Source organism: Salmo salar, unplaced genomic scaffold (genome assembly GCF_905237065.1).
Source record: "Salmo salar unplaced genomic scaffold, Ssal_v3.1, whole genome shotgun sequence".
NCBI lineage: Eukaryota > Metazoa > Chordata > Actinopteri > Salmoniformes > Salmonidae > Salmo > Salmo salar.
Genome location: NW_025548029.1, coordinates 279,041 through 302,741, shown reverse-complemented (window position 1 = coordinate 302,741; position 23,701 = coordinate 279,041). Strand labels below are relative to the sequence as shown.

Below are 23,701 nucleotides of genomic sequence, written 5' to 3'. Positions count from 1 at the left end.
TTGCATAGTCCTTTTTTCAAAGTATTTTCAATGACATTTTTCTAGGTGGGATATCCCCAATGTCAAAACACAGTTTTAACATGTACAAATCAATAACCAATATGCAGAAACAGTTTGTGATAAATTGAAAACCTAAACATAACATGTGCTACATACACAAACATCTGCCACAATAATCATATTACTTTTTAAAAACAAGCTCCTTATAAACTGCACAAGCACCAGAAACACTGTTGTTTTGACAAGTAGCAATAAATCACTGATATCGATTAAGGGTGAAATCAGGTTGTACGTGATGTTGAAACTAGCACAACTAAAAAAACACATGGAAATGGAGATATATTTTACCTCACTGATTAGAGGACAACCAGCAGAAGACAGTCAGCTACATTTTGGAGTGAAACATTTAAATGTAGGGGTCGCTAAACAAAGGAACACAACATTTATGTCATCACTCATCGATATCATGTTGAAATCAATTGTGTGAGAGGAGGGAGATGAGGTTGCACGTCCTGTTAAACTAACAGCTCAAAATCCACATGGAATATGGGAGTAATGTGTACATCCCTGGTTAGAGGACAATTTGTAGAAAACAGCTAGCTACATTTTGAAGTGTTGCATTTTGATTCCAGTGGGTCACCAACATGGTAAGTATAACACAACTCTTTTTTTGTTAGTCACTTTTTGTTAAATCACATAAATAGTAACTCTTCCATTTCAGAGCCTGGATTTTCCCCCTGAGGCTAATATCCATATCATGCTGAAATCAATAGAACAGGGGACAAACGTTTAGGGTTCTACATTGTGACATCATTAAAATACTCCTTCTACAATGTTAAAACATTCTACATTGTGACATTATATCATTGATATCATGAAACAACTCCTTCATGTATTTTCTGATGTTTGATCAGATGTCTTTTATCAGAGTATCTCTTGTTACATTGATCACAGCTATAAGGTTTCTCTCCTGTGTGTGTTCTTTGGTGTATCTTCAGTTTGCCAGATTGAACAAAACTCTTGCCACATCGAGTACAGCTATAGGGTTTCTCTCCTGTGTGTCTTCTCTGGTGCATCTTCAGTTCTCCAGATTGAACAAAACCTCTTCCCACATTGAGTACAGCTATAGGGTTTCTCTCCTGTGTGTCTTCTTTGGTGTATCGTCAGATGGTTAGATTTTAAAAAAAACTTCCCACATCGAGTACAGCTATAGGGTTTCTCTCCTGTGTGTGTTCTCTGGTGAAGAGTCAGATTGCGCAAGCAAGTAAAACTCTTCCCACACTCATCACAGATATACGATTTCTCTCCTGTGTGTATTCTCTGGTGTGATATCAGGCTGCTTCGATGAGTAAAACACTTCCCACATTGATCACAGCTAAAAGGTTTCTCTCCTGTGCGTGTTCTCTGGTGTAATTTCAGGCTGGTTGAATGAGTAAAACTCTTCCCACATTCATCACAGCTGTATGGTTTCTCTCCTGTGTGTGTTCTCTGGTGTGTTATCAGGTTGATTAGCTGAGTAAAACTCTTCCCACATTGATCACAGCTAAAAGGTTTCTCTCCTGTGTGTGTTCTCTGGTGTAATTTCAGGCTGGTTGAACGAGTAAAACTCTTCCCACATTCATCACAGCTAGAAAGTTTCTCTCCTGTGTGTATTCTCTGGTGTGATATCAGGCTGCTTCGATGAGTAAAACTCTTCCCACATTCATCACAGCTATATGGTTTCTCTCCTGTGTGTGTTCTCTGGTGTGTTATCAGGTTGCCTAGTTGAGTAAAACTCTTCCCACATTGATCACAGATATATGGTTTCTCTCCTGTGTGTGTTCTCTGGTGTGTTATCAGGTTGCCTAGTTGAGTAAAACTCTTCCCACATTGATCACAGCTAAAAGATTTCTCTCCTGTGTGTGTTCTCTGGTGTAATTTCAGGCTGGTTGAACAAGTAAAACTCTTCCCACATTCATCACAGCTAGAAAGTTTCTCTCCTGTGTGTATTCTCTGGTGTGATATCAGGCTGCTTCGATGAGTAAAACTCTTCCCACATTCATCACAGCTATAAGATTTCTCTCCTGTGCGTGTTCTTTGGTGTACAATAAGATGGCTAGATGTATCAAAACTCTTCCCACATTGAGTACAGCAATAAGCTTTCTCTACTGTGTGGCTTCTCCGATGAATTTTAATGCCTGATGAGGTGAATCTCTTCCCACAGTCAGAGAGGTTAATTATCTTCCCTGTGGGTCTCTGCTGGTGTTTCTTGAGGAGTTCTGATCTGGAGAGACTCTTCTCTGCCTCATCAGCATCATGAGGTTGTTGAGGCTCCCCAGAGGATCCACGATAGTCCCGTCTCTCTCCTGTGTGAATGACAAAGTCATACAGATGGTTAAAGGCCCACAACAGCAGAAATCCACTGTAAAAGGTGATGCCAACAGCGTAGCCATGATGTTGAACAACAATTGACATCTGTAATGAATGTAATGATTACTTGACATTTGTCTTAAAATGAGCAACAATAGTCATATTTTGTCTTGTTTTCACATTAGTAGTAACATCTAAGATTGGAGGCCCTTTTCTATGTTTGCTGGTGAGAAAAGATTTTTGCTCAGGGGAGTAACCTCCATTACCAGGTTGCTTATGAGTTCATTTCACATTACTTTGGATTATAATTGTAAGGCTCGTTTTAATGTTCTATTTAATATAATGTTTGTGTCGTCATCGCAAATCAACCGCTTTGTACTTAAAAAACACTTCAACCAGTAAAATGCTCTTTGGCTTTTCCATCAGCCTGACAATGAGGGTTTGTACACTGTTTGCCAAATTGGCCCATAACTTCACCTAACAACAACATAGACCTACTGTAGGACCCATAACTTCACCTAACAATAACATAGACCTACTGTAGGACCCATAACTTCACCTAACAATAACATAGACCTACTGTAGGACCCATAACTTCACCTAACAACAACATAGACCTACTGTAGGATCCATAACTTCACCTAACAACAACATAGACCTACTGTAGGACCCATAACTTCACCTAACAATAACATCGACCTACTGTAGGACCCATAACTTCACCTAACAATAACATAGACCTACTGTAGGACCCATAACTACACCTAACAACAAATATAGGAAAATAGCTCTGTGTGTTGTACAATAGCCTATCCATCAAGGAACAGTTCTCTACACATTATGAGCTAAGTATCTCTGTTTCCAAACGGACTAACGAGACCCTACAGTAAATCAAGCAGACAATAACACATTATAAACATCAATTTGTTAGGGATGTTGGATCCAACGTGGAGCACGGCATAACTGTCTTTACCAGAGTAATGAATGAAGAAGCACTTTGGTTGTTGTTGCATGTCGTGATGTTTGTAATTTGACTGTCATTCAGAAAAGTATTTCCTGGATCTTCTGATAGTTGATCATGTGACTGTAACTAAACATCTACAGTATTAAGTATTATGTGTAATTATTGAAGAACTGCGTTAATGACAGTATCCATTTGAGTGTTGTCAATAAAGCTAAGATTAAAAAAAAAAAATGTATTTCACCTTTATTTAACCAGGTAGGCTAGTTGAGAACAAGTTCTCATTTACAACTGCAACCTGGCCAAGATAAAGCAAAGCAGTGCGACAAAAACAACAGAGTTACACGTTGGATAAACAAACGAACAGTCAATAACACAATAGAAAAATCTATATATAGTGTGTGCAAATGGAGTACGGAGGTAAGGCAATAAATAGGCCATAGTAGTGAAGTAATTACAATTTAACACTGGAGTGATAGATGTTCAAGTAGAAATACTGGTGTGCAAAAGAGCAAAAAAACGTAAATAAAAACATGGGGATGAGGTAGGCAGTTGGATGGGCTATTTACAGATGGGCAATTTACAGATGGGCTGTGTACAGCTGCAGCGATCGGTAAGCTGCTCAGATAGCTGATGCTTGAAGTTAGTGAGGGAGATATATGTCTCCAACTTCAGCGATTTTTGCAATTCGTTGCAGTCATTGGCAGCAGAGAACTGGAAGGAAAGGCGGCCAAAGGAGGTGTTGGCTTTGGGGATGACCAGTGAGATATACCTCCTGGAGCGCGTGCTATGGGTGGGTGTTGCTATGGTGACCAGTGAGCTGAGTGAAGTCGGCCTAGCAAAGACTTATAGATGACCTGGAGCCAGTGGGTTTGGCGACGAATATGTATACCAGGTCGATTAGAAAGGCCTGCTCGCAGAAGTGTTCTAGGGAGCATGTGACAGTGATGAGGGGTGGCCGTTTGACCGCAAACCCATAACGGATGCAGGCGATGAGGCAGTGATCGCTGAGATCCTGATTGAAAACAGCAGAGGTGTATTTGGAGGGCAAGTTGGTCAGGATAATATCTATGAGGGTGCCCATGTTTACAGATTTAGGGGTTGTACCTGGTGGGTTCCTTGATAATTTGTGTGAGATTGAGGGCATCTAGCTTGAATTGTAGGACGGCCGGGGTGTTAACCTCACTAGGGTAGGGGCACTGTTTTCACCTCCGGATGAAAAGCGTGCCAAAGTAAACTTGGTAGATTTGGATAGAAAACACTCTAAAGTTCCCAAAACAATGTCTGTGAGTATAACAGAACTGATATGACAGGCGAAAACCTGAGAAAAATACATCCAGGAAGTGGGATTTGTTGTTGTTGTAGTTTTCCATTGACTGCCTATACAGATTCCATTGACTTAGGTCTCAAATTGCACTTCCTAGGGCTTCCACTAGATGTCAACAGTCTTTAGAAATAGTTTCAGGCTTGCATCCTGAAAAATGAGAGTGTAAGACCACTCTGAATGAGTGGACCATTCAGTATCTCAGAGATTTTTCATGCGCGAGACCGAGAGCGCACCTTTCTTGTTTACCTTTTATATTGACGACGTTATTGTCCGGTTGAAATGTTATATATTATTTAGGCTAAAAACAACCTGAGGATTGATTATAAACATCGTTTGACATGTTTCTACGAACTTTACTGATACTTTTAGGATTTTTCGTCTGGCTGTAGTGACTGCCTTTGAGCCTGTGGATTACTGAACAAAACGCATGAACAAAACGGAGGTTTTTGGATATAAAGAGAGACTTTATCGAACAAAACAAACATTTATTGAGTAAATGGGAGTCTTGTGAGTTGCAACGATATGAAGATCATCAAAAGTAAGTGATTCATTTTATCGCTATTTCTGACTTGTGTAACTCCTCTACTTGGCTGGTAACTGTTACTAATGATTTGTCTGCTGGGCGCTGTTCTCAGATAATCGCATGGTATGCTTTCACGGTAAAGCCTTTTTGAAATCTGACACCGTGGTTTGATTAACAAGAAGTTCATCTTTAAACCGATGTATAACACTTGAATGTTTTATGAATTCTTATAATGAGTATTTCTGTTTTTGAATTTGGTGCTCTGCAATTTCACTGGATGTTGGCCATGTGGGACGGTAGCGTCCCACACCCCCTAGAGAGGTTAAGCATATCCCAGTTTAGGTCACCTAACAGAACAAACTCTGAAGATAGATGGGGGCCAATCAATTCACATATGGTGTCCAGGGCAGCTGGGAGCTGAGGGGGGTCTGTAACAGGCGGCAACAGTGAGAGACTTATTTCTGGAGATTCATTTTTTTTATTAAAAGCTCGAACTGTTTGGGCTTAGACCTGGAAAGTATGATAGAACATTGCAGGCCATCTCTGCAGTAGATTGCAACTCCTCTCATTTTGATGGAAAATGTTGTAGTTGGGGATGGAAATTTCAGAATTTTTGGTGACCTTCCAAAGCCAGGATTCAGACACGGCAAGGACATCAAGGTTGGCGGAGTGTGCTAAAGCAGTGAGTAAAACAAACTTAGGGAGGAGGCTTCTGATGTTAACATGCATGAAACCAAGGCTTTTACGGTTACAGAAGTCAACAAATGAGAGCGCCTGGGGACACACAGGGCCTGGGATAACGCTCTACATCACCAGAGGAGTAGGATGAGGGTACGGCAAAAGGCTTTCAGAACTGGTCGGCTCCCTCTAGTCAGGTTATAGTGACGACTGGCTCCCTCCCTCTAGTCAGGTTATAGTGATGACTGGCTCCCCTCCCTCTAGTCAGGTTATAGTGATGACTGGCTCCCTCCCTCCAGTCAGGTTATAGTGATGACTGGCTCCCTCCCTCTAGTCAGGTTATAGTGATGACTGGCTCCCTCCCTCTAGTCAGGTTATAGTGATGACTGGCTCCCTCCCTCTAGTCAGGTTATAGTGATGACTGGCTCCCTCCCTCTAGTCAGGTTATAGTGATGACTGGCTCCCTCCCTCTAGTCAGGTTATAGTGATGACTGGCTCCCTCCCTCTAGTCAGGTTATAGTGATGACTGGCTCCCTCTAGTCAGGTTATAGTGATGACTGGCTCCCTCCCTCTAGTCAGGTTATAGTGATGACTGGCTCCCTCCCTCTAGTCAGGTTATAGTGATGACTGGCTCCCTCCTCTAGTCAGGTTATAGTGATGACTGGCTCCCTCCCTCTAGTCAGGTTATAGTGATGACTGGCTCCCTCCCTCTAGTCAGGTTATAGTGATGACTGGCTCCCTCCCTCTAGTCAGGTTATAGTGATGACTGGCTCCCTCTAGTCAGGTTATAGTGATGACTGGCTCCCTCCCTCTAGTCAGGTTATAGTGATGACTGGCTCCCTCCCTCTAGTCAGGTTATAGTGATGACTGGCTCCCTCCCTCTAGTCAGGTTATAGTGATGACTGGCTCCCTCCAGTCATTTGCGTTTAAATTATTTAATCAAACAGCGTGCTTAAAGCATCAGACAAGTTCAGTACATACAGTTGATTTTATAAAAACACATGGGGCGATTTGTAGAAAGAACAGATGACTCTTGGTTGACCAAGATGTATTTTAGTTGGGGACAGCACTAGAACATGATTTTGGGGCTCCCGAGTGGCGCAGCGGACACTGCATCTCAGTGCTTGAGGCTTCACTACAGACACCCTGGTTCAAATCCAGGCTGTATCACTACCGGCCGTGATTTGGAGTCCCATAGGGCGGCGCACAATTGGCCCAGCGGTGTCCGGGGTAGGCAGTCATTGTAAATAAGAATTTGTTCTTAACTGACTTGCCTAGTTAAATAAAGGTTACATTTAAATACATTTAAAAAATAGAGTTTCATGACAATCCATTTTTTACAAATCCGGCAAGGCACCAATTTTGAGAAGGGTTTAAAACAAAGGTTTCAAACCAATTCATGAATGTAATTGAATCTAGGTATGTCTTGCCTTTAATGTGATGGCATGAAAAACAATTGGCTGAATATTATACAATGACTTAACAGCTCTAATAATTTGCCTCCACAGGAAATCTACACTGGCAGTTATAGAATATACTATATATCCTAGAAACCTGGTTAAACTATCATTATGACATCATGGATGAATTCTAGAATATACTATATAGCCTAGAAACCTGGTTAAACTATCATTATGACATCATGGATGAATTCTAGAATATACTATATAGCCTAGAAACCTGGTTAAACTATCATTATGACATCATGGATGAATTCTAGAATATACTATATAGCCTAGAAACCTGGTTAAACTATCATTATGACATAATATATTCTTCCTACCTGGTTAAACTATCATTATGACATCCTGGATGAATTCTAGAATATACTATATAGCCTAGAAACCTGGTTAAACTATCATTATGACATAATGGATGAATTCTAGAATATACTATATATCCTAGAAACCTGGTTAAACTATCATTATGACATCCTGGATGAATAAATTTGAGTGGTTACACTCCTCCTTCCCCCCATCCCTCAGCTGTTTACCAAACCAAGCCTCTGGGCAGCCATTTTGTTACTGTTGAAAAAACTCACACAACCCAGCAATCTGCAGTTCATACAATCAAAGCTGTCATTCCACCAGTTTTGGTAATAAGATGATTATGGGGTTGGAGAAATGTAACTACTTTCAAATTCATAGACAGACCTATGGATGCAAGGACTGACCATCCATGATATCAACATGATAGTTTTAACCATGTTGAGGCTATACAGTGTTGATTTACATTGTTTCTAGACATTGGAGTAAAAAAAGCTTATTTGGGGATCTGATTGGGTAAACTGGTGAACTAAGCTCATGAGGCATGTGTTATATTCTTCAAGAATCAATGGCTATAAATTAATAATTTAAAAGTCACAATATGGATGTAGCTATTGCATATTTCCGCTTTAACACCACACATCAGTTCAACAACTGCAGAGTTTGTGCCACTGTTTTTAAGACAGTACTTACTAGTGTTAATCAGGGAACGGTTTCTCAAAACCATCTTATGGCTAAGTTCACCGTTAGAACCATTGGACGCCTTAAGATGCGTTTGGGAAACCGGGCCCAGATGTCCAGTTTCCTCCTCTATCGATGTAACAGTCATCTCCCCTCCTCATCTTTCACTCCATAAACTGCATCCTCCTCTTCTTTTACTGTAACATCCTCCTCCTCTTTCACTCTGAACGCGTCTTTTTCTTCTTTCACAGTAACGGCCTCACCCTCTACTTCTTGTTTTACTGTGATATCCTCTCTTCTTTAGCAGGAGAGTAGCTCAGTGACCGCATGGTCGGGGATGTTAGCTAGCTAGGCTAATGCTAACTTAACCAGCCCGCTAGCTGAATAATAACAACAACACCGTAAATATGAAATTAAATCGGATAACTAACTAGACGACAGTAGAGGGTTTAAAACACAGAGGCTAATATACACTAACGCGTCTAATGAGCTTTATTGTTCGGCTATTTTGTCTAGCAAGCTACCGTGGTGTCTGACTAACCGTTGCTGCTGTTGAAAGAAGAGTTCCGTCCACTACATTATACGTCACACCAACAGCATCGCGTTAAATTCCCAGACCGCCATCTGCTGACTGGAGTGGGTAACGCAGTTGAGTAAAATGTATATTTTGTCAGACAAAAAGTTAAAGGGTAGGAATAAGGGACATCGCTGGTCATAAAATATTCATTACTTTCTTCAGAAATACTAGGAGAGAGGGGTACCCCTACACAGAACTGATCTGGATCTAAGATGGCGGACAGAAATACTAGGAGAGAGGCGTACCCCTACACAGAACTGAACTGGATCAAAGATGGCGGACAGAAATACTAGGAGAGAGGGATACCCCTACACAGAACTGATCTGGAACAAAGATGGCGGACAGAAATACTAGGAGAGAGGCGTACCCCTACACAGAACTGAACTGGACCAAAGATGGCGGACAGAAACACTAGGAGAGAGGGGTACCCCTACACAGAACTGAACTGGATCAAAGATGGCGGACAGAAATACTAGGATGGAAGCAAATGTAAGGGATTATAACGTCATAACGAATCATGCAGAAACATGTACAGTTGACAGGAATGTTAGTTAATGTAGAGACAAACGATTATGCTTTTTCTTATCGTAAAGTTCATTTACGAAAATCGCGATTTAGCCAGCTAGCTGACTAGCTAACATTAGCCACCGCTAACGGACTAGCTAACATTAAACAGCTAGCTGACTAGCTAACATTAACCAGCTAGCTGACTAGCTAACATTAACCAGCTAGCTGACTAGCTAACATTAGCCAGCTAGCTGACTAGCTAACATTAACCAGCTAGCTGACTAGCTAACAATAACCAGCTAGCTGACTAGCTAACATTAACCAACTAGCAGACTAGCTAACATTAGCCAGCTAGCTGACCAGCATTATGGGTGTTGTGACATGAGTATGAAATTGTCATTCTGGTTGTTTTAGGGACTCCTGAAACAACCAGCAAACCAGGCTGTCGTTTTGTGAAACAGTGGATGTATAGAATCTAGCCAGCTGAAGAATTTACTGCAAATTGAATGTACAATTTTGTAAGCTTGCCTTGCTGATATTTGCCATGCAGATAGATGAAATAACGTAGCTAGCTATGTTCTTGCTTATTGTGCAGTGGATGATTAAAATACCTGTATGCCTATGGATGTGTAGCTAGCTATCTAGCCGATCTGTGTATGGACCCAAACGTTTGGTATACATATTAGTTCAGAACCTATGAACCTCAGCTATCATAGCCAGTTGTATCAACTTCAAAACAGCCTGAATGACATTAATGAAGCCTATGGATTGAGTAGAATATAATATCACTTTTGTACCAAGGATGCAAGTCGTATATACATGTAGTTATTACCATGCATGAGATCCCCACATTGTAGCCTGTACATTTAATATATTCACTGATCATGTACTCTACCTTGGCAAATAAAGGTGCAGTTTAGGTATGAATGTCTTTGAGATTATTTTTCAGTCATATCCAATACCAGGAGTATCAAATTCCAGTCTTTGAATGACGCTGTGTCTGCATGTATGTATTACAATTATACACTTCAACAGTGTTTACCAATCTTGGTCCTGGGACATCAATGGTTACACATTGTAACTAATAGACTAGAAACAGGATTTAACTAGTTAATTCATATATACAGAAATATAATGTTAAAAAACAGAACACCACTTCCTATGCATCATGTAAATACTCTAACACTGGTTCATCTCAACATCTAATGCCCTTCATCTGCATTGATCTGATAAACACAGGATAGGTGGAGTATTTCATCACATTACACTTCATTTCAACCAGTAGAGAATGTGAAACACTTTATTGAATAAGCTCATTATCCAAGTCTTATGAATACAAGTTCAATCTGTACTTCAATGCACATCTGTTGTGCATTATAAAAACAGAGGAAGAAAGAGGAGGTGGTGAGAGAGGTGTAAAAGACAGAAAGGGAAAGAGGTAAGCACATAGGAGCAGGGAAGGCAGCACATGATTAATGAATCACAGTGCTACATAAATATTCTCTCAGTTCATCACAATTACATAATAGTGTCTCTCGTCGACCCAAAGGTTCTTAAAAGCAGGTGAGGTGGCGATGATGGGACTGGGGGTTGGCATCCTCTCACATCAAAACATACCTGCAGACAAGAGACAGATGGAGAGAGAGAGACATGTTTAAACCTTGTGTTTTTATTTTTTATTCTAACATTGTTAGTCATCAATCAGGAGGTGAAATGCAAAACTGACCTGGGATCATTAACTCTGGGACTACTGCATCTCTGTCTGTATTTCAATGTAAAGCATCTCTTTAATAATACTTCCTGTATAATATAAACTGACCTTGGATCATTAACTCTGGGACTACTGCATCTCTATCTGTATTTCAATGTAAAGCATCTCTTTAATAATACTTCCTGTATAATATAAACTGACCTGGGATCATTAACTCTGGGACTACTGCATCTCTGTCTGTATTTCAATGTAAAGCATCTCTTTAATAATACTTCCTGTTGACCTGACCAAGTGACCTCTCACCTCTGTTCATGCTGTGCCCTTTATGTAGCCAGTTCAGATGCAGGAGGGGTTCGTCGACACAGCTGATATAACCTAGAGGATTTAGGGAGAAGAGGAGAGAGGGATGAAGTGAAGGAGAGAGACTGTTATTGAGAAAATAAGGTAGTTAAAGCGACAGTGTTCAACAGGAATCTGTGTGTGGCCTCACCTGGTGTCCACACCACACTAAGTGGCTGCAGAGTACTTTATGCTGAAAAACATGAATGGACACATGAGGACAAACAATATAGCGTAGTTATAGAAATAATGAAGTGTCTTACTATTCTCCATGGTTGGCCCTCTTGCCTATTCTTTGAAGGTGGAAGGAGCCACAGTTATACACCTGAGCCTGTTTACTGCACAACACAATCCATCAATCCGATTGATACATGAGTGTGTAGGTGTGGGTTATAGGGTGTCTAATTGTTCTATATTTTTTCAATATGGGTGATTTAAAATAGCCTGTTTTTGTTTTTGTACAGAAATCACACCCTTACCTAAACAGCACCCTCACCTGAGAAGTAGAAATCAAAGGGAGAGAAACTGTGAATTGAATAACTGCAGTTGACATAGCTCAGTAAATGGAAGAATACTCTTATTGAAATGTGAATGGCTCTTAAAAGAGCCTTTGATTGTGCATAGTGACGTCTATGGTGATCTAGGGTCCTCGTGAGAGAGAATAAAGGAGACGGCATCGGTCAAAATCGTGATTTATGACCCTATGTCCGGCTGGGTCGTACATGCCCAAATAAGGGCATCCGGTCTGGACATCCTGGCGGGAAGGTGTCACGTGGTTAGGGTCATATAGTTTTATCCTGTTCTGTCACGTGTTAGAGTGTGTGTTATATCTATATTGCATCTCTTTGAAGTTGTCATGATGATTGATGTGTAGGGCCCTCATTGAACTGGGGGGGGTTGTGTTTGAACTTTTCAAAGAGGATGACCCCCACACCCCCCTATTTTATTGCTCTTAGGGTTGTTGTCTATGAATTAGGAATGTCCGGGGGGTTATGTGTTGGAGGCAGACGTCTTATAAATACGCCCCAGACACACATGCGGCCCCAGAACACTAAACAAGATTTTAAAAATAAAAACCCTGAACATTAAACAGAAAATTATGACTCCTAGGCCAATTCTCGGGGTACTATGCATCTCTTGTCGCGAACCCAATGATAAAAGCATCGAGGATCTTTGGGGTGAGGCCCCAGAATGTTTTAAAGAGTTTTTGGATACTAGTGATGGCCACATGACATATATGTTCAAACCTGAGGATTCAACGGTGAAGATTTTCACAGACAGCGGCCCAGACCCCTTTATCATGCAAAAGCCGGGAGTTTTTCTCCTGCACTGCGTATGAGAGAATGGCTAGCTAGATACGGCTAGCGCTCTGTCAAATTGAACAGGCCCTGAGTGGTACAGCCGTGCCAGGTTATGCTATGGAAGAGAGGGTGGAGGGTCGCTATGATTTACAAGCCATCAGGATCTCTTCAATGGCTTATAGCCCCGACTCCAAAGTGACAATTTTTGCATGTGAACAATTTGATAGTACAAATGCTACCAAGTCTGTAAATTCATATGTATTATCGAAAGCCTGCAAGGATGTGAATTTTTTTATGCCTGTGTTTAGCTTTAAATGGAGGGATTACCCTATATTCATAACCCTGATGAATAAGCTGGACAATCTTTTCAAAAATCGTGAACAATTACGTCGATGGCCGCTTCTATCCTTAAGACACACGGGCGACAGTCTACAGGCCAGACGTAGGATCTATCCCTGGGGTGAAAACTTACCGAGTCTTGACGCTGGGGAGTTGGACACAGACGGCGGTTGGGGTTCAGTGACAACCCTATAGCCGGGCCCGTTATCCGTAAGAAAGGAACAGTAGAAATGTATTGTATTAATTATGCAAAGGTCTGTACTAAATATTATGAATTAAATAAATGGTTTTAAAGCTGCCCCTTAACGAACGGGAATCTGTCATTTCTTCAAACGTTGTTTATAGCTCGAACATTAATGCGTGTTACAATATTGCACAAGCTGTTTTTAAAAAGGTCTGTAATAAATATTAGGAATTAAATAAAATGGTTTTAAAGCTGTATCTCACCTTTAAAGTTAGGGGCTATGCATTTTCGATCCATCCCCAGGCAGCGCTTGAGAAAAAAGGAATTCCGGAAAGACGTGTGCGTGCGCAGGGGTTGTGTGCGTGTGAGGGAGGGTAATTGTGTGTGTGTGTTTCAAAACAAAAAAAGGGGGGGTGTGTCTCTGCATGGGGGCTTTTGAAACCAGAAAAGGTGTAAGTTTGTTTAGGATTGCCGGCTTCTCTTCAATTGGTCTGTTTCCATTTTATTACCCCCCAAGCCCTTTCAAATACGTATTTATCTCACCTTCAAACATGTGGGGGCTAAAAAAGTGAAAAAGCCCAGGCATAAGACATCAGGTCTAGATGAACTCCTAATGTTTAAAACATATGTTATTTTCTAATCAGCGCATATACTAACGGTCCCCCACCCCGGGATATAAATTTACAACGGACACCCCAACGCTGTGCTATGAAGCATAAGGGCAATATCGGCAGACCGAATATGTCGCCTGTGGTTTTGGGTCTCTAGACATTCGAGTACTTTATATGACCCTTTTTTGCATACAGGATGACGCCCGAAAAAACGGCACCCCCGCTTTGTAAACTCATTGCAGGATAGTGAAACTAGCCAGACGGTAAGACATCCTATAGCGCAACTCAAAAGACTCCCAGCCAACAGACAGAAGAGTTATCAGGCCAACAGATAATCTCGGAATCGGTCCTAATGGAGATTTTTGAAGGTGAGTTAGTGAAAATAATATATTAGATTTGGAGAGGTATTTTCAGGGAATTGTATGGATATTAAAAATGTGATATCACTATTCTAAAAACTGATGGACAATGATTTTAAGGTAATATGTCAAATGCCCGTATTCTCATATTTTAAAAATGTGTATATTTCGTATATATGTTAATATTATCTAACGTCTGTAGGCTCGCAATCCTTTACACAGATGCTCCGTGGGCTAGATGATTTGGAACCGAATTTGTCAGAGAGGGATTCTCAGAATCAAACTGCCTGCAGCGCCGAAAGCAGCCAGTCTCCGTCACACTATTGTAGACGTAAGTTCAATAGTAAAAAATCCCTAAGAAAATGTATACATTAAAAACAAAAAGTGTGAACCCTATATTAAAAGCTATTTTTTGTGTTTACAGCGGACAGACCCAAAAGAAGGATCACGGGTGCTTCGTGTACTCTGAACGAGGACATCGATGCTATTCTGCCTTTCTGTTCGAACGGGTTTACCCTAACACCACCCAGGAACCAAGCGACATATTTCCGCCCCAAAACATCGGCGCAAGTGCATTGCGAAGAATCTCCCAGGCCCAAAAAGTTACTTCTTCAAGAAACGGCCCTACACGGACATGGTATGAAGCCCTTATGTTATTAGTAATACAGAGTTTATTATAATTTATACATTTTTATGATTGAAAATGCTAAAACAATGACAAATAATGTTTTTACAGACTCCTCCCCGGCGTATAACGGCACAGAAGACCATACACACCGAGAACCCGCAGAGGATTTCGGAGCGCCTGACATTCACAGTACAGAACAGAAACTTTACGTTTATAGCGCACAATTCTAGAGCATATGATTCGCACCTTCTTTTGAACCCTCTGATACAGCAAGGCGTTGCGCCCAGTGTCATAGCTCAAGGTAGTAAAATCTTGTGTTTTGTAGACCCCGCTTTCAACCAGAGATACATTGACAGTTTAAGCTTCTTACCCATGAGATTGTCTCAAATGCCTGAGGCCTTGGGTTTTGAGAACTCTGTGAAAGGTTGGTTTCCCCATTTTTTTACATCTGAGGAGAATTTACACTATATAGGATCTTATCCGAGACCTGAAATGTACGGTTGTGATCAAATGTCTCCCAAAGAGCGAGAGAGATTCATGACATGGTACGAGACAGTATGTCACAGCACTTTTGATTTCCACAAAGAGATGGAGTCATACTGTGACAACGACGTGGTTATCCTTCGCGAGGGGTGCCTCAGATTCAGAGCAGAGGTCATCAAAGATGCAGGCATTGACCCCTGGAGTTGTACAACTATTGCATCGGCATGCATGAAAACCTATCGTACACACTTTCTACCTCTAGCATCTATAGCTATCCCCTCGCCTGACAACTACCGATGCCAATTTAAGTCATACTCTAGTGGCTCCATTCAGTGGTTGGAGTACTTGGCCCAGGATAAAGACATTTTTATTCAACATGCTTTGAATAGGGGTGAGAAGGCGTTTGGGCCTTATCATGTAGATGGATACACACAGATTGACGGTGTTGAGACCGTGTTTGAGTACAACGGTTGTTTCTTCCACGGTTGTAAATCTTGCTTTGAGCCACAGGCCCTGTGTGTCCTAACCCAAAAGACTTTTGGTGAAATGTACCTAGAGTTTCAAGACAAATGTGAATCTTTACAGGCTACTTATGGTTTGAAAGGGAATGTGATGTGGGAGCATGAGTGGACCGCACTCAAAAAGTCTGATCCTCATGTTCGAGCTTTCCTTTCCAGCTTTGACCCACCAGAACCCTTGGAGCCACGACAGGCCCTGTATGGAGGCCGTACCAATGCTTTGACCTTGCGGTATGTAGCACAACCAGACGAGACAATAGGTTATGTAGATTTTACATCTCTTTATCCTCATGTAATGAGTTCCTCATGCTATCCTATGGGGCATCCTGAAATTATTCACCGCAACTTTGACTTACCCCAAAACTATTTTGGTCTGATTAAAGCAACGGTCTACCCACCTAGGGGTTTGTTTATACCAGTGTTGCCTTACAAGGGACCTCAAGGAAACATTTTCTTTCCCCTATGTCGCACCTGCAGTGAAAACAACAACCAGGAAAAGCCTTGTGATCACTCAGATCAGGAAAGAGCCCTTACAGCTGTCTGGGTTGCACCTGAATTCACAAAGGCTCTAGAGAAGGGGTATCGTGTGGCCAAAATCTTTGAAGTGTGGAACTTTTCCAGGAAATCAGACACTCTTTTAAAGAGTACATCAAGACCTTCTTGAGATGCAAGCAGATGGCTTCAGGCTATCCTTCATCGGTCACAGATCAAGAGAGCAAAGACAAGTACATTCGAGACTATCACGACAGAGAAGGCATTCTTCTTGACCCTGACAGAATAGAGGTCAACAAGACCAAACGAAATGTGTCGAAATTGTACTTAAACTCGCTTTGGGGGAAGCTTTCGCAGAGATGCAATATGCTAACAACGTCGATCATTAAAGACCCCGAAGAATTTTTGGAATTTGTTTTTTCGGACCAATACGAAATTTCCCATTTTTCATTCTTGAGTCAAGACATTGCCTTGGTGCAATGGAGATGTAACACGAAGTGGGTTCTACCCCGGGTAATGTAAATGTGTTTCTTGCAGCATTTACCATGGCCTATGGCCGACTTGAACTGTACGCCCTCATAGAGCAGCTTCAGAGGAGGGTTCTTTACCATGACACAGACTCTGTGGTCTATGTAAGCAAACAGGGTGACTGGAGCCCCCACTTAGCAACTATCTGGGTGGTTTAACGAGTGAACTCAAAGATGGCGACCATATCACAGAATGGTCCTCCTGTGGGCCCAAAAGCTATGCTTTTAGGACTAAAGACAATCACGTGGTGTTGAAAGCCAAAGGCGTGACTCAAAACTACGAAAATGCCCCGCGTGTAAACTTGGAATCAATCACACGCTTGGTCGAGGGGTTCATAAACGATCGGAATAGTGACTTGGAGATTTTGAGCTCCTACAAAAAAATGGTTATGGATAAAAAGGGCTTCCATCTCAGGAATGCCCCACTTACTAAAATATTCAGGGTAGTCTATGACAAGAGACTGCTTTTACCTAACAGGTCCACACTGCCCTTTGGCTACTGAGTATGCTACAAGCCCCAGCGTGTTAGGGCTAGGGGGCAGTATTGACACGGCCGGATAAAAAACGTACCCGATTTAATCTGGTTACTACTCCTGCCCAGTAACTAGAATATGCATATAATTATTGGCTTTGGATGGAAAACACCCTAAAGTTTCTAAAACTGTTTGAATGGTGTCTGTGAGTATAACAGAACTCAAATGGCAGGCCAAAACCTGAGAAGATTCCATGCAGGAAGTGGCCTGTCTGACAAGTTGTGTTTCATCTTGGCTCTTTTTATTGAAGACTGAGGATCTTTGCTCTAACGTGACACTTCCTATGGCTCCCATAGGCTCTCAGAGCCCGGGAAAAAGCTGAACGATATCGAGGCAGCCTCTGGCTGAAACACGTTATCGCTTTTGGCAAGTGACCGATCAGAGAAATATGGGCTTAGGCGCATGCCCGAGTTGACCCCATGCTTTATTTTCTTTCGTCTGTTTACCTAAACGCAGATTCCCGGTCAGAATATTATCGCTTTTTTATGAGAAAAATGGCATAAAAATTGATTTTAAACAGCGGTTGACATGCTTCGAAGTACGGTAATGGAATATTTCGTTTTTTTTGTCACGAATTGCGCCATGCTCGTCACCCTTATTTACCCTTTCGGATAGTGTCTTGAACGCACGAACAAAACGCCGCTGTTTGGATATAACTATGGATTATTTTGAACCAAACCAACATTTGTTACTGAAGTAGAAGTCCTGGGAGTGCATTCTAACGAAGACAGCAAAGGTAATAAAATTTTTCTTATAGTAAATCTGACTTTGGTGAGTGCTAAACTTGCTGGGTGTCTAAATAGCTAGCCCTGTGATGCCGGGCTATCTACTGAGAATATTGCAAAATGTGCTTTCACCGAAAAGCTATTTTAAAATCGGACATATCGAGTGCATAGAAGAGTTCTGTATCTATAATTCTTAAAATAATTGTTATGCTTTTTGTGAACGTTTATCGTGAGTAATTTAGTAAATTCACCTGCAGTGTTCGGTGGGAATGCTAGTCACATGCTAGTCACATGCTAATGTAAAAAGCTGGTTTTTGATATAAATATGAACTTGATTGAACAAAACATGCATGTATTGTATAACATAATGTCCTAGGGTTGTCATCTGATGAAGATCATCAAAGGTTAGTGCTGCATTTAGCTGTCTTCTGGGTTCAGAACTAGCATACCCCCCGCAAACTTCCGGGGAATTTACTAACAATTTACTAAATTACTCACGATAAACGTTCACAAAAAGCATAACAATTATTTTAAGAATTATAGATACAGAACTCCTCTATGCACTCGATATGTCCGATTTTAAAATAGCTTTTTGGTGAAAGGACATTTTGCAATATTCTAAGTACATAGCCCAGCCATCACGGGCTAGCTATTTAGACACCCGGCAAGTTTAGCCTTCAACAAAATCAGATTTACTATAACAAAAATGTTATTACCTTTGTTGTCTTAGTCAGAATGCACTCCCAGGACTTCGACTTCAATAACAAATGTTGGTTTGGTCCCAAATAATCCATCGTTATATCCAAATAGCGGCGTTTTGTTCGTGTGTTCCAGACACTATCCAAAATGGTAAATCAGGGTTACGAGCATGGCGCAATTCGTGACAAAAAAATTCTAAATATTCCATTACCGTACTTCGAAGCATGTCAACCGCTGTTTAAAATCAATTTTTATGCAATTTATCTCGTAAAAAGCGATACTATTCCGACCGGGAATCTGCTTTTCGGTAAACAGAGGAAAAAACAGAAAGACGGGGGCGGCCAGTGCACGCGCCTAAGCCCACTGTCCCTTGATCGGCCACTTGAGAAAGGCGATAATGTGTTTCAGCCTGGGGCTGGAATGACGACATTCAGGTTTTTCCCGGGCTCTGAGAGCCTATTGGAGCCGTGGGAAGTGTCACGTTACCGCAGAGATCCTAAGTTTTGGAAAGAGATGTCAAAGAAAGCCAATAAATGGTCAGACAGGCCACTTCCTGTAAAGGAATCTCTCAGGTTTTGACCTGCCATTTCAGTTCTGTTATACTCACAGACACCATTCAAACAGTTTTAGAAACTTTGGAGTGTTTTCTATCCAAAGCCAATAATTATATGCATATTCTAGTTACTGGGCAGGAGTAGTAACCAGATTAAATCGGGTACGTTTTTTATCCAGCCGTGTCAATACTGCCCCCTACCCCCAACAGGTTAACGAGAGTCTTGTCTTTAAAATGGTGTAAAATAGTCATATGTTTGAAAGTTTTTGCATTTTTGAGGTTTTTGAATAACGCGCCACGGGATTACACTGGCTGTTACGTAGGTGGGACGATTTGGTGCCACCTACCCTAGAGAGGTTAAAGCTTAAGATATAATGGCTGCTGTAGAAGGTTTTGACCCCCAGTTGCAACTACCATTTTCGGCCTTAATCGCAGGCCCCTCCAACAGTGGTAAAACTTGTTTTGTAAAAATTATTTTAGAGAATTCTGAACATGTGTTATCTCAGAAGCCTGACAATATTGTGTGGTGTTATTCATGTTATCAACCTATGTATGATGAATTGTTGAAGAAAATAAAAATCAAGTTTGTTGATGGAATAACTGAATCCCTGTCTGATGATGAACTTTTACCTCCACATAAAAACAAACTTCTGGTTTTGGACGATATGCTATTTGCAGGTAGCGAACATCCTGAAATTGCACGAGCATTTACCCAATATACTCATCATAGAAACCTGTCTGTGCTTTACTTGGTGCAGAATGTGTTTCACCAAGGTAAAAACAGCCGTACCATTAGTTTGAACGCCAATTACATGGTTTTGTTCAGAAACCCTAGAGACAAACTACAAATTAACACTCTAGCTCAGCAGATGTACCCGGGAAGGAAATCCTACTTCATGGATAGCTATGAGGACGCTACCAAATCGTGGATTTAAAAGCAAATACTCCAGAACACCTGAGGCTCCGAACAGGCCTGTTCCTGTGGGAGTGGCCGACGGTGTACATTCCTAAAAAGTAAACAATATGTCTCCGCGTTTAAAAAGAAACCTGCCCCTCTTGAGATCCCTAGTTGGGGCTACAGCTAAAGAACGGAAGGCCATCTTGGATCATTGTTCTTCAGATCTCATATTATCCCTATGTGAGATTGCTTTGAATCTTCTCAAAGGGCGCAATTCCACTCACCCTGACCCAATTAAAACAATTAAAGAGACAAAACACCGCGATCAAACTCTTTGCCAGTAAAAGTGCAAGTCTTCAAAGGAAAAGACATACCATACCACAGTCTGGGGGTTTCTTCTACCATTGCTGCCAGGCGTGGGGGTTATCTTCTACCTTTACTCAGTATCGCCGTGTCCTTCATCACCAGCCTTATTGCTGCTAGACGCGGGGGTTATCTTCTACCTTTACTCAGTATAGCCGTGTCCTTCATCACCAGCCTCATTGCTGCCAGGCGTGGGGGTTATCTTCTACCTTTACTCAGTATGGCTAACTAACACTAACACTACACTAATCAAGTCGTTTCGTTGTAATGTAATAGTTTCTACAGTGCTGCTAGTCGGTAGTAGTTGGCTAGCTAGCAGTGTTGACTAGCTAGCTAGCAGTGTTGACTACGTTAGGAGGACGAAAAATAGCTAGCCTCGATAATTACTCTAATTACTCTAAACTACACAATTATCTTTGATACAAAGACGGCTATGTAGCTAGCTAAGAAAAATTGCTCAGATCAAACAAACCAAACCGTTGTAATGTAATGAAGTGTAATATTACCTGTGGAGCGAAGCGAAGACCAGAGGACATTTCTCCAAAAAGTACTATCTTTGTCCCCATGTGCAGATGCAAACCGTAGTCTGGCTTTTTTATGGCGGTTTTGGAGCAGTGGCTTCTTCCTTGCTGAGCGGCCTTTCAGGTTATGTCAATATAGGACCCGTTTTACTGTGGATATAGGTACTTTTGTACCTGTTTCCTCCAGCATCTTCACAAGGTCCTTTGCTGTTGTTCTGGGATTGATCTGCACTTTTCGCACCAAAGTACGTTCATCTCTAGGAGACAGAACGCGTCTCCTTCCTGAGCGGTATGACGGCTGCGTGGTCCCAAGGTGTTTATACTTGCATACTATTGTTTGCACAGATGACCGTGGCACCTTCAGGTGTTTGGAAATTGCTCCCAAGGATGAACCAGACTTGTGGAGGTCAACAACCAAAAAATTCTGAGGTCTAGGCTGATTTCTTTTGATTTTCCCATGATGTCAAGCAAATAGCTGACTTTGAAGGTAGGCCTTGAAATACATCCACAGGTACACCTCCAGTTGACTCAAATTATGTTAATTAGCCTATCGGAAGCTTAATTTTCTGAAATTTTCCAAGCTGTTTAAAGGCACAGTCAACTTAGTGTATGCAAACTTCTGACCCACTGGAATTGTGATACTGTGAATTATAAGTGAAATAATCTGTCATTAACAATTGTTGGAAAAATTACTTGTGTCATGCACAAAGTAGATGTCCTAACCGACTTGCCAAAACTATAGATTGATAACAAGAAATTTGTGGAGTGGTTGAAAAACGAGTTTTACTGACTCCAACCTAAGTGTATGTAAACTTCTGACTTCAAATTAATAAGCCTACGCACAATCCGTACGTACGTGGACTTGATATACACCTTGAACTAAATATGTCATTTAATTAGAGGTTGGCCTTTTCTCTTTTTCCAGGCTTTATCAAACAAATTGGCAAACTTGAATATTGAATAAACAAAAAACCTTTCAGGTTTTTCTCCTAGAACAGCCAAATAATACCAGGGTTCTAGAATAGAAACACCTGTATATAGAATAATACCAGGGTTCTGGAATAGAAACACCTGTATATAGAATAATACCAGGTTTCTCCCAGGCCCTACCACCTAGTGGCTTTCTGGAATAGAAACACCTGTATATAGAATAATACCAGGGTTCTCCCAGACCCTACCACCTAGTGGCTTTCTGGAATAGAAACACCTGTATATAGAATAATACCAGGGTTCTCCCAGGCCCTACCACCTAGTGGCTTTCTGGAATAGAATCATCTGTATATAGAATAATACCAGGGTTCTCCCAGGCCCTACCACCTAGTGGGCTTTCTGGAATAGAAACACCTGTATATAGAATAATTCCAGGGTTCTCCTAGGCCCTACCACCTAGTGGGCTTTCTGGAATAGAAACACCTGTATATAGAATAATACCAGGGTTCTCCCAGGCCCTACCACCTAGTGGGCTTTCTGGAATAGAAACACCTGTATATAGAATAATACCAGGGTTCTCCTAGGCCCTACCACCTAGTGGCTTTCTGGAATAGAAACACCTGTATATAGAATAATACCAGGGTTCTCCCAGACCCTACCACCTAGTGGCTTTCTGGAATAGAAACACCTGTATATAGAATAATTCCAGGGTTCTCCCAGGCCCTACCACCTAGTGGCTTTCTGGAATAGAAACACCTCTATATAGAATAATACCAGGGTTCTCCTAGGCCCTACCACCTAGTGGCTTTCTGGAATAGAAACACCTGTATAGAGAATAATACCAGGGTTCTCCCAGGCCCTACCACCTAGTGGCTTTCTGGAATAGAAACACCTGTATATAGAATAATTCCAGGGTTCTCCTAGGCCCTACCACCTAGTGGCTTTCTGGAATAGAAACACCTGTATATAGAATAATACCAGGGTTCTCCCAGGCCCTACCACCTAGTGGGCTTTCTGGAATAGAAACACCTGTATATAGAATAATTCCAGGGTTCTCCTAGGCCCTACCACCTAGTGGCTTTCTGGAATAGAAACACCTGTATATAGAATAATACCAGGGTTCTCCCAGGCCCTACCACCTAGTGGCTTTCTGGAATAGAAACACCTGTATATAGAATAATACCAGGGTTCTCCTAGGCCCTACCACCTAGTGGCTTTCTGGAATAGAAACACCTGTATATCGTCTTTTAAAGGCCAATAAAGTATTGAGTGAATTTCATTCTCTACCTCTTCCAGGTCACAGTAGTTACAAAGTCTCTCCTCTACTATTCTAATACCGGCCTGTTGACACATGGAGGGTCAATATCCCTGTTCTTACCTGTGTACATAGTGATCTCTAATACCGGCCTGTTGACACATGGAGGGTCAATATCCCTGTTCTTACCTGTGTACATAGTGATCTCCGGCTGTAGGGTGGACATCAACTTTCTCTCAAACATTCATTTGTTCTTAATCAAACAAAAGTTTCTCAATTTAGGTTTATGATTTATCTCCTCCACCAATTTATTTTCATATAGCATCATCAGTTGTTTTTTAAATCTTTAATTTGGTTTTCATA

General features: G+C 41.4%; 1 long non-coding RNA gene across 1 annotated transcript; it reads left to right on the top strand.

The window, feature by feature from the left end:
- Nucleotides 1–14,447: 14,447 nt before the first annotated feature.
- LOC106606281 (uncharacterized) lies at nt 14,448–15,033 on the top strand. Its single transcript, XR_006763296.1, has 3 exons — nt 14,448–14,544; nt 14,638–14,850; nt 14,950–15,033. It is a non-coding gene; the product is annotated as an uncharacterized lncRNA (long non-coding RNA).
- Nucleotides 15,034–23,701: the final 8,668 nt, after the last annotated feature.